This window comes from Pituophis catenifer, unplaced genomic scaffold (assembly GCF_029215685.1).
Source record: "Pituophis catenifer annectens isolate HBS135680 unplaced genomic scaffold, rPitCat1.0.hap2 SCAF_8, whole genome shotgun sequence".
In the NCBI taxonomy this organism is placed as follows: domain Eukaryota; kingdom Metazoa; phylum Chordata; class Lepidosauria; order Squamata; family Colubridae; genus Pituophis; species Pituophis catenifer.
In genome coordinates this window covers 69,665,869-69,677,695 of record NW_027256888.1, presented here as the reverse complement: position 1 = coordinate 69,677,695, position 11,827 = coordinate 69,665,869, and the positions used below count along the sequence as shown (strand labels likewise).

General features: G+C 46.0%; 1 protein-coding gene across 1 annotated transcript in view; it reads left to right on the top strand.

The window, feature by feature from the left end:
- The first annotated feature begins 6,566 nt into the window (after positions 1–6,566).
- HERC3 (HECT and RLD domain containing E3 ubiquitin protein ligase 3) overlaps positions 6,567–11,827 on the top strand; it is a 52,793-nt gene continuing 47,532 nt past the window's right edge. Inside the window, exon 1 of the mRNA XM_070949189.1 lies at positions 6,567–6,630. The gene's annotated coding sequence lies outside the window, so the exon portion shown is untranslated. The remainder of the gene's footprint in view (positions 6,631–11,827) is intronic.

The window sequence follows — 11,827 nt, the reverse complement described above, 5'->3', positions numbered from 1 at the left end:
AGGGGGGTAGGGCGCATAGAATTACGGGTGTGGGCACGTGCGTGCAACCTCCCCGCGATCCCCCCCCACTTTTGGCACGCGATGGCAAAAAGATTAGCCATCACTGCCCTACACCATTTCTGACAAATGGCAGAATTTGCTGCATACAGAATCTGCTGCATACCTTCTGATTATTAAATTCATGTAGTTTTATACACCATCAAATATATTGTTGTAACAGCTGCCAGTGATAGGTCCCTTGCCTTGGTGCACTCCTATGAACCCTGGAATTCTGACATTCCCTTGGAACATTTATGCCTAAACATCATCAGTAGACTTTGTGATGCATTTGTCTTCTCCTAGTCGGAATCTTTTCAGATTGGTTTGATGCTCAATGTTCGAATAGCTTCTCAGTGCTCACTTTGTTGCTCCCAAATAATCATCATATATTCCAAATGCATTTCCTGAGTTGCAATCATCATCACCGTCACTCGAGTACATGATTCTCGATGCCACACAGAGCAGTGTGTGGCAGCAGCCAAAAAAGCTATAAGCAATCCTTGGTTGTATAAACGGAGGCATAGACTCAAAATCTCGTGAATTATTAGTACCGCTTTATAAATCCTTAGTAAAACCACACTTGGAATACTGCATCCAGTTTTGGTCGCCCCAAAAAAATGATGTTGAGACTTTGGAAAAAATGCAAAGAAGATCAAGTAAGATGATTAAGGGCCTGGAGGCTAAAACATATTTATTTATTTATTTATTTATTTATTTTTCAGATTTCTATACCGCCCTTCTCCTTTCGGACTCAGGGCGGTGAACAGCCAAAGTAAAACATTTGTACACAAAAGTTAAAATAGATTTAAAATAATTAAATAAGTTTGGCCCATATTTTAAAACATTTCAATTCAAAACCAATTTCAAATTTTAAAAACCCACCATAAAATCAGGAGAGCCCGGCTAACTGAAAGAAATAGGTTTTAAGGGCCCGACGAAAACTCCGGAGGTCTGGGATCACTCGTATCTCTGGGGGTAGATTGTTCCAGAGGGTAGGTGCCACCACAGAAAAGGCTCTCCCCCTGGGGGTCACCAGCCGACATTGTCTGGCCGACGGCACCCTGAGGAGGCCCACTCTGTGGGAGCGAACTGGCCAGTGGGAGGCAATTGGTGGCAGAAGGTGGTCCGTAAGTACCCCGGCCCTAAGCCATGGAGAGCTTTAAAGGTGATCACCAACACCTTGAAGCGCACCTGGAAGTCCACCGGAAGCTAATGCAGCTCGCGCAGGAGAGGAGTCACATGGGAGCACCCAGTTGCTCCCATAATCCCCCGCGGCCGCATTCTGCACCAGTTGGAGCCTCCGGGTGCATCCCAAGGGGAGCCCAATGTAGAGAGCGTTACAATAGTCCAGATGAGAAGTGACAAGTGCTTGAGTGACCGTGCGTAGGGAGTCCCGATCCAGAAAGGGGCGCAACTGGAGTATCAGGCGAACCTGATAGAAAGCCCCCCTGGCCACGGCCGTCATATGCTCTTCTAAAGACAGCCGTGCGTCCATATGAAGAACAGCTGCAAGAATTGGGTTTGGCTCATCTAGAGAAAAGAAGGACTAGGGGTGACATGATAGCTGTATTCCAGTATTTGAGTGGCTGCCATAAAGAAGAGAGGGTCAACTTATTTTCCAAAGCACCAGAGGGCAGGACAAGAAACAATGGATGGAAACTAATCAAGGAGAGAAGCAACCTAGAATTAAAGAGAAACTTCCTAACAAGAGGACGATTAACCAGTGGAACAATTTGCCTTCAGAGGTTGCCTCCAAAGTCCCTTCCAGCTCTATTCTGATTGATTGATTGGTGACATATCCATTGCTTAGGACAGAGGTGCTGAACTCTCAACTTTAAGACTTGTAGATTTCAATTCCCAGAATTCCCCAGACATCCATGCTGGCTGGGGATTTCTGGAACTTGAGGCCCATAAGTCTTAAAGTTGCCAAATTTGGTTACCCCTGCTCTAGGAGCTTTAGGTGACAGAACATAAAATTAGTCTGTTTAAATACTAACCCGCCTCTGATATCGGAAGCTTTCACAAGCTAAGCCTTTTCTTCTTTTCTTGGTGCCCTGCAGATGGCCTCTGTTTCTAATCAAGCTAAGATCTATCAGAGTCTCAGGTTTATAATTTATGATTTGCCCAGTTTTTGACAGTCAGAACTGAAGAAGCTTCTTGGATGAGAATTTAATTTAATTTTAATTTAATTTATCGAATTTCTATGCCGCCCAACTCCCAAGGGACTCTGGGCGGCTTACAGCAAAAAATAATACAAAGAACACAGGAAAATTATTAAAAAATATTATAAAAACATTTTAAAGCGAAGAAGCGAAATGTCTTTAAGGAAAAACAAAGTCTAGTTGTCTTTTGAAAAAGCACCTTTGGGACAGGCAAATACCTGTCCAGGCTTAGGACCTGGTTATTTACGGGACCGCCTACTACCACAAACAGCCTCCCACCGGCCGGTACGCTCTCATAGAGAGGGGCTCCTCCGGGTGCCGTCAGCCAAGCAGTGTCGACTGGCGGCCCCCAGGGGGAGGGCCTTCTCTGTGGGGGCACCCACTATCTGGAACGAGCTCCCCCCGGAGATACGGAGGATCCCGGATCTGCGCACTTTCCGCATGCTCTTAAGACCCTCCTATTCCAGCAAGCCGGCCTGGCCTAATTTTCTCCCCTTTCTTTTAAATTTTTAAACTGAAATTTTAATTTGTTTTAAATTATTGGGATTTTTAATTGTCCTGGGCTAAATTATTTAATTTGGTTTTAAATTGTTTTTAACTTTTGTATTTATGTATTTTATTCTGTGCCTGTGCATTGCCCTGAGTCCTTCGGGAGTAAGGCGGTATACAAATTTAATAAAACAAACAAACATAAACAAACAAATACTGGGAAAGTTTCTACAGCAAAGGTCTCCAAACCCCTATTCAGAGCTGGGCTGCATAAATGGCTGGATTGAGTGTGTGTGTGTGTGTGTGTGTGTGGAGCATGTGTGCAGCACAACTTGTACAAGCGATAGGCTGCTGGGAGCTCTGGCTTCTCCATTAACTTATTTTGCTGTATTAACTTTGTTTATTCAGAGATCAGGAAAGGTGATCAGATGACCCCGGGACACTTCAGCTGTCATAAATATAAGTCAGTTGCCAAACATCTGAATTTTGATCACGTGACCATGGGGATGTTGCAACCATTGTGTGAAAAAAGGTCATGTCACTTTTTTTTTGTGCCACTGTAACTTCAAAAGGTCACTAAAAGAACTGTTGTAAGTCAAGGACTACATGTAATGGAAATTGTTATGCTTGTGGGTGCTAATGCATGCAAATATTCTGGGTTATTCCAGTACGAATTTCCATCTGTTTTTATTTATAGGTGACAATCCAACTTTTTGAGCATTATCCCAGATCATTAAAGATAAAGTCTCTTTGAACTTCAGCTTTCCTTCATATATTCTCCTAGAAGATTTCTAAAGGCTATGCTCTTCGGTCTCCTCTCATGGAATAAGGTGAGTCATGTGCTTTTCTAGACCACTGCTTTGAATTAATCAATTACAGACAATTCATCTGAATGTCAACTTTGGACCTACTGCCTGGAACTGAATGTAGACCCACGATTTATGCACATCTGTATTCAAATCAGACATTTGCTCAGGATAGCTTTACAATCACAATCTAACAAAGTAAACTCAAAACAGCAGTATTTTTTTTTAAAAAAAAACAACAGTGATCATTTTTAAACCTTTCTCAATAACAAAATGTATAAAAGAACAGCAATAACATGAACTTCCATTGCAATGTAACCAGTTAAAAATCCTAAAATCCCCCCCCGTCAACAATACAATGAGGGAGACAGTACATCCAACAGTATCGATTGCTATACAGGTAGTCCTTGATTTACGACCACAATTGAGCCCAGAATTTATGTTGCTAAGTGAGAAATTTGTTAAAGTGAGTTTTGCCCCACTCACTTGCCACATTTGTTAAGTGGATCACTGCAGGGATTTATTTATTTTATTTATTTATTTTATCATATTTGTATACCACCCTACTCCCGAAGGACTCAGGGCGGTGAACAGCCAAGATAAAATACAAAGACATACAAAAGTTAAAAAACTATTAAAAAAGATTAAATAATTTAGGCTCAAAAGACAAACTTAAGACATCCAATTTATCTAAAAACATTTAAAACCCAATTTAAAAGGGAGAGTTAGGCCAGACCAGCCTGTTGAAATAAAAACGTTTTTAGGGCGCGGCGGAAGATGCGTAAGTCTTGGATCCTCCGTATCTCCGGGGGGAGCTCGTTCCAGATGGCAGGTGCCCCCACAGAGAAGGCTCTCCCCCTGGGGGCCGCCAGTCAACATTGTTTGGCCGACGGCACCCTGAGGAGCCCCTCTCTATGGGAGCGAACCGGTCGGTGAGAGGCTACTGGTGGCAGAAGGCGGTCTCGTAAGTACCCTGGTCCTGAGCCATGGAGCGCTCTAAAGGTGGTAACCAAAACCTTGAAGCGCACCCGGAAGACCACTGGGAGCCAGTGCAGCTCGCGCAGGAGGGGGGTCACATGGGAGCGCCACATCACTCCCGTCACCACCCACGCGGCCGCATTCTGGACCAGTTGGAGCCTTCGGGTGCTCCTCAAGGGCAGCCCCATGTAGAGAGCATTGCAATAGTCCAGGCGTGAGGTGACAAGGGCGTGAGTGACCGTGCGTAACGAGTCCCAATCCAGAAAGGGACGCAACTGGTGAATCAGGCGAACCTGATAAAAAGTCCTCCTGGCCACGCAGATGGGGGTTGTGGGGAAATGCGTGGTGGGTGGGGCATATGTGAGGGTTGCGGGCGCATGCACGGGGTGTGTGCGGGTGGGGTCGTGCGCGCATTGCATTATGGCTGTGTGTGCGCACACGTGCTTCCGGCACTCGGTGCCGAAAGGGTTACCCATCACTGTTCTAGTCCAACTCCCTATTCAAGCAGGAGATCCTATACCAGTGATGGCTAACCCTTTTGCCATTGCGTGCCAAAAGCAGGGGGGAGCACAGGGGTGTCGTGCATGCATGTACCCACACCCATAATTCAGTGCACCCCGCCCCACCGTTCATGTGCGTGCAACCCCCGTGCTCTCTCTGCTCTCCCGGGACCGGAAAGCCAGTTTTTCGCCCTCCCCAGGCTCCAGAGCCTTTCTAGGAGCCTGGGGAGGGCAAAAGCAGCCTTCCCCAACCCCTCCCACCCGGAGGCCCTCCAGAGGCCAGAAATGGCCCATTTCCCGACTTCCGGTGGGCCTGGAAGGCCCGAAAATCAGCTGACCTGCATGAGCATGCGCGCTGGGGCTGAGTTAGGGCAACACTTGCGTGCCCACAGATATGGCGCTCCACGTTCCACCTGTGGCACGCGTGCCATAGGCTCGCCATCACGGCCCTATACCATTTCAGACAAGTGGCTGTCCAGTCTCTTCTTAAAAACCTCCAATGATGAATCACCCACAGCTTCTGAAGGCAAGCCGTTCCACTGGGTAATGGTCCTCACTGTTAAGGAAGTTTTCTCCTTAATTCCAGGTTTATTTTATTCATTCCTGGATTAGTTTCCAACCATTATTTCTCGTCCTGCCTTCAGGGGCTTTGGAGAATAATTTGACCCCTTCTTCTTTGTGGCAGCCCCTCCACAAATACTGGAATACCGCTACCAGGATGTCACCCCAGGACTGCCCATATCCAGTGGTGGGTTCCTCCTGGTTTGGTCCGGTTCGGCCAAGCCGGTAGCGGTGACGATATGACGTCAGGGAACCGGTTCTCTCCCCCCCCGCCCTCCCACGTTATTCTTACCTTTTATTTGGTCCCACCCCCAATCTATTGCTGCCTCCTGAGTCCCAGCTGATGACTAGAGGGGAAAAAAACCTGTTTAAACTCTTGCCTCAGGGCTTCAAAGGGCCCTCCTACAGCTGATCAGTGTTAAAAGCAAACAAATGCGCCCGGTCGTAAGTGCGAGGACTAGTCGTAAGTGCGAGGACCTTCCAGAAATGAGACTGACCAGCTAGCCACGCCCACCTAGTCACACGACCTCCAAGACACGCCCACAAAATAAGCCACGCCCACAGAACCGGTAGTAAAAAAAAATTAAGAACCCACCCCTGCCCGTATCCCGATTTTTCTCCTGAGTCGATGTGACTCAGGGTTTCTCCAAGGGGGGGGGGATGGATGAGGATTGAGATCTGAGCGATCCTAAATGCCCGGCTTGCACGCCTCTCGCCTGCTGCGCTTACATTGGACAAGCAGAGCCGGCGCCACCCCTCCTGGCAGCCTCTGGGGTGGGGGTGGGTGAGGGGTGTATGACTCCCTCCTCCTTCGCCCTCCCCAAAATTTATCCCGTAGCCCCGCCCCTCCTCTACGTCATCATCTAGCCAGGTTCCTATTGGCCCAGGAGGAAGATCTACCCATTGGGTCACTCCGGTTGGCTGTCTGTCTGACTGGCGCTCGCGGGAGGGGCGCGTGGGGGGGGGGCTGCTGGAGGAGCAAGGAAAACTTCCTTGTTTAGGGGGGGTGACGCTCCCTTGCCGGAGTCTGCGGTCGCGGCTGGATCCCCCGGGGGCTGCGGCGGCTGGGGAACCCCGGCTGGAGCAAGTGACCAGGTGCTTTCCTTCTTTCCACCTTGCTGGGGCTTGGGCGCCAACGGGGAGGCGGCTGGACTGGACTCCCAGCTTTTTGGGTGGTGTGCGCGGGTCCCTAAGGGCAGGCTTCCTTAAGGATCGATCCTAAAGAAGCGCTAGCTAGGATCGCCCCCCCCCCCTCTTTAATCCGGATTCTGCATGCATGCATGCATGCATGCGTGTGTGTGTGTCTCCTGATCCTGGCCTCGCTGGGTCCCCATCATCCGCATCCCCAACTTTAGCATGGGGTGGATGGAAGCAGATCCCCCCCGTTCATTGCAAAAGCGAAGCGGGATTTATCCGGTTCTTTCTTTTCAAGCCTAGCGGTCCCCAGGTGCCACGGTTCCTGCCCATCTTAGGTAAGATCTTGCATGCATTTTGGAGATACGGTCCTCCTGGGGGTTCTATGGTAGAATAAGAAAGTTTCTATGGAGATTTGCAGTCATCCAGGAATCAGGGGGTCTCCAACCTTGGCAACTTTTAAGACTTGTGGACTTCAACTCCCAGAATTCCTCAGCCAGCTTTGCTGGCTGAGGAATTCTGGGAGTTAAAGTCCACAAGTCTTAAAAGTTGCCAAGGTTGGAAACTCTGATCCAGTTCACAGTTGTCCCAACTGTTGTCATCCAGTTCACAGTTGTCCTTTTTCAAAAGGACCTGTGTTTTTCCTTAAAGACGTTTCGCTTCTCCTCCAAGAAGCTTCTTCAGCAGTGGCTTTTCCGACATATATTCTTACCGACAAGTTTCCAAGAACTGAAAACTGAAACTGAAGAAGCTTCTTGGAGGAGAAGTGAAACGTCTTCAAGGAAAAACAAACTCCAGTTGCCTTTTTGAAAAAAAGCACCTTTGGGATAGATAAGAAAGGCTGCTCTATTTTAAGTTATGTCTGTATGATCTCCATTTATACAGGTATAAACAAGCATGACTGTAACTTTGTTGCTTGTATCCTTATATTGATTGTTTCCTAGTAGGATTTGATTGCTTATTTGTACTCTATGACTATCATTAAGTGTTGTACCTTGATGAAGGTATCTTGTCTTTTTATGTACATTGAGAGCATATGCACCAAAGACAAATTCCTTGTGTGTCCAATCACACTTGGCCAATAGAGAATTCTATTCTATTCTATTCTATTCTATTCTATTCTATTCTATTCTATTCTATTCTATTCTATTCTATTCTATTCTATTCTATTCTATTCTATCCTATCCTATTCTATCCTATTCTATTCTATTCTAAACATTGTGCTTATGAGGGGACACAAATCTGTGCGTTTGAATGGGGAATCCCCATTTCTGTTCCCTGCTATGGGATGGGGAGAATGGATCCCAACCAATATAGGTTTGGTTTTTTTTTTTTTGGTTTTTTTTTTTTACAAAATCTAACCTTTCTGAGAGACTTGATGCCCAAATGGCTCCTCTCCATTTTATAATTTGAAGATTTCTGCACACAATCCAATGCAGGATGTCCATTCCCTTTGGTGGTCCTTGTTCAGGAACATCTCATTCTGAGGGATCCCCCGCAGAGGAACTTGTAGAATATATTTTGGAAAAGCAATTGTTTTTTTTTATTATTTTATTTTATTTTATTTTATTTTAATTTGATTTATATGCCGCCCTTCTCCGGAGACTCAGGGCGGCTTACAATGCGCTAAGCAATAGCCTTCATCCTTTTGTATATTTATACAAAGTCAGCTTATTGCCCCCACAAACTGGGTCCTCATTTCACCTACCTTAGAAAGGATGGAAGGCTGAGTCAACCTTGAGCCTTGGAGAGATTCGAACCAGCAGAAATTGCAGGCAGCTGTGTTAATAACAGGGTGCATTAACCACTGTACCATCAAGGCTCTTTATATGATTTTACCTTCATACTTTTGTATATTTATACAAAGTCAGCTTATTGCCCCCACAAACTGGGTCCTCAAACGGTGTTCAAACGGTTTATTTACTCCTTAAATACACTGCAGATATTAGCCAACTGTCAAAGAGCTGAGATAATGGAGGAGCATTGAGTGAGAAGAGTGGGTGTTGTATTGATCTCTGGAATTTTTCTATGGCCTCCAGACCTGCCAAATAGCTAGGCATGTGCCACATGGTCTAGGAAAGTAGACACCCACTAGGGGCAACATAAATCCTGAAGAATTGGACTCTGTCCTGTTCAGCAGAATTGGACTCTGTCCTGTTCCTGGATTTCTTTTCTTGCGTTTGCACCTGGTAGTGCTGGAGAAGCTGTTGAAAGTTATTCCCCTGTTCCCCACCCTCTCATCTCTTCTTTTTCCCAGTCATCCAGGCTGACTGGGAGAACCTGGGAGGTGTTTTCTTGTCTGCTTCCCAACAGCCAGTTTCCAGGAGCTGGTGATGACCTCATCTCTGTGATGCATACTTTTCAGTGTGCAGATCATCATCTCTCCGATGCAAAGCTAGGGTGGATAGGATGGTATTGGCATCCTTTCAAAAATGGGAGGGAATGGACATCAGAAGGTTTAAATGCACCTTGGAAAGCAGAGAGGTGAGCACAAATGCACACACACACACAAAACACACACAGAGAGACAGGCGTGCCTCTCATGAATTGGAGCTTGCTTTTGTGAGTTTGAGTATAGTATATATTTTTGCATATTGGTAAAGGTGGTATAATACAAACCCGACCACTGATTTCTCTCTTGGTGTGTCAGTGAATGGGAGGCAGCCAAGGAATTAGTAGCAGAATGCAGTACAATAAAAAACCCTTGACTTGATGCTACACAAACCTTATTGCTTTTAGTGCACTCTTCTCCCACACTCTTTATTGCCATGACAGTAATGTTTGTCTGGATGGAATATTATCCTTGGAGGGTTTCCTAGTGGATAGCTGCTAATTTTATCGGTTGTACAGCTGTTCCTTTTTTCCTTTTGTAAAGGATTTTCTGGTGATAAGAAAAAAAAAAAAGAGAGAGTTGGAACAATTGGCTGAAAAATACGTTCCACTGGAAGATAATGTAATCTGGAGTTTTTGTAAAATTCCACCAGATGTGGTGATTGTATTATAAAAATATTACCTGAAAAAAAATATTACCTGGCTGGTAAATGTGCATGCTCCATAAATGTGTCTGATCTGTCCATGCTCCAAATGTGTGGACTTTAACCCCCCACAATTCACAATCCATGCTTTCAAGGATTTGCAATGTGCATGTCTGGCTCAGGAAGGCTGCCATAAATCACAATGCTGAGTGAGGCTCATGCAATCTCCAAACTTTGTCCAGTACAAATGAAAATAACAGATTAGAAGCCTTTCCCTGTCTGTCTGCCTGCCAATCGGTTATTTCGCCTGAATCAGAGAAGGAAGTGTGCTAGAGATACATATCTTGCAATGGCCTGTGATGAAACCTCACTTGTCAATTGTAGGCCTGTAATTGTACGTGACTGTGTGCAAATAAACCTTTTTCCCATGATGGCGTCAGCACAATAGGATCCGTGACAGGGTTAGGGATAGGCTGAATGGAAGGACCTTCCTTTTCACATTCTTTCCATTTATAGACAATGGTGTGGATTTCCATTGTGGTCTGTTCAAACAAGGCTTAAAGTTACAGGATCCAATCTGGGTTAGTCACCAGGACCAGAGATTTAGTCTTCCGAGCTTTCAGACTTGTGGATGGAGCCCATCCTCCGGCAACTTTTCTCTACATTGGGTTTTTGAAGGCCACAAAGGTTATTACAATAATAGCTGGCCATCAAATCAACCGATAAGAAGCCACACTCAACCAGGCACCATATAAATACCATACACAGAATAGTGCAAAGCACACAGAAGTTCTCTGAAGATGGGCTCCAGCATGGGTGCAAAAACCTGGAAGATTAAACCTCCGTTCCTGCTGACTGACCCAGATTGGATCCTGCAACATTAACCTGGGACAGGTATATTTACCTTCATTTGTAAGGCTTAATACGTTTATTGTATGAATCATGCACATAATTTTTATTATATTTATCTGATTGATTGATCCTCTGCCTTTTGTCCAGGATATGCATTCTTTATCCTGTTCAGTGAACTGTCTTGCAAATTGATTGTAATTTTTGCTTTAGGGAAAACAATACTTTCAATCTTTGCTTTCATCCCTGTTGGAAAAAAAAATCCATATTACTAAATTATTGTCATGAGAGCCATCTTGATGCAGCGGTTAAGGCGCCAGGCTAGAAACCAGCTGACCATGAGTTCTACTCCTGCCTTCGGCATGAAGCTAGATGGGTGACTTTGAGCCAGTCACTCTCTCTCAAGAGCCTTGCTAAGAAAACTGCAGAGATCATCCCAGGAATTTGCCTGGGGTTAAAACTGACTCAACGGCACACAAACACACAAAAGATTATTAGCAGTTTTGTATGAATTGACTCAAAGGAAGTTGTAGCTCCATTTTATGCATTTGAAAAGTTCCTATAAAACAGGGGTGTCAAATTCAAGGCCTGCGGGCTGGATCCGGCCCGCAGGGTGCTTAAATCTGGCCAACCGGGCCGCTCTGGAAACAGGAAGAACCAACCTGCGCTATGCCAGTGAAAATGCGGCCATCCCGAGCTCTGTTTTCAGTGGCAGAGGGTTGCAGGAGGCTTTCGCAGCCAAAAACGGAGCTTGGGAGCCCGTTTTCACTGGCAGAGTGCTCGGGCCGCCACAGGCACCCCTGACATGAGTGAAGTTGAGCTGGCCACTCCCACCCTGGCCACGCCCACCCAAGGTCAAATACAACCCTGATGCGGCCCTCAATGAAATCGAGTTTGACACCCCTGCTATAAGTAATAGGAGCTTTTTTAGTTAGCTCTTTAAGGCAATGGCCCCCAACCTTTCGGACCCGCTCCATTGAGGTTTTTCCCTCAGCCTGGAAGGAGCGTGATTTCACATTCTGCCTGGGTCCCACAGATGGGGCTTTGCTTGTTTGCGTGGCCCAGTTTCTGGCATGCCGCAGCCCGGTGCTGGTCCAGGGACTGGGGGCTGGGGATCCCTGTTTTAAAGTACAGGCCTGCTGTGATTTTTTCCTCCTTGGTAAAGAACAGATTGGTTATTTTGTGCCATCAGAAAATTGCTGGCACTGTTTTTCCCAGCCTCTGTTTGGGAGCACAATATTCTCAGCCGGCTTCAGTTTGGAATAAATTGTACTCAAGACATCTCAGAATGGGATTGAACACACACTCCTACCTATACACAAGTGCCTTTTTTT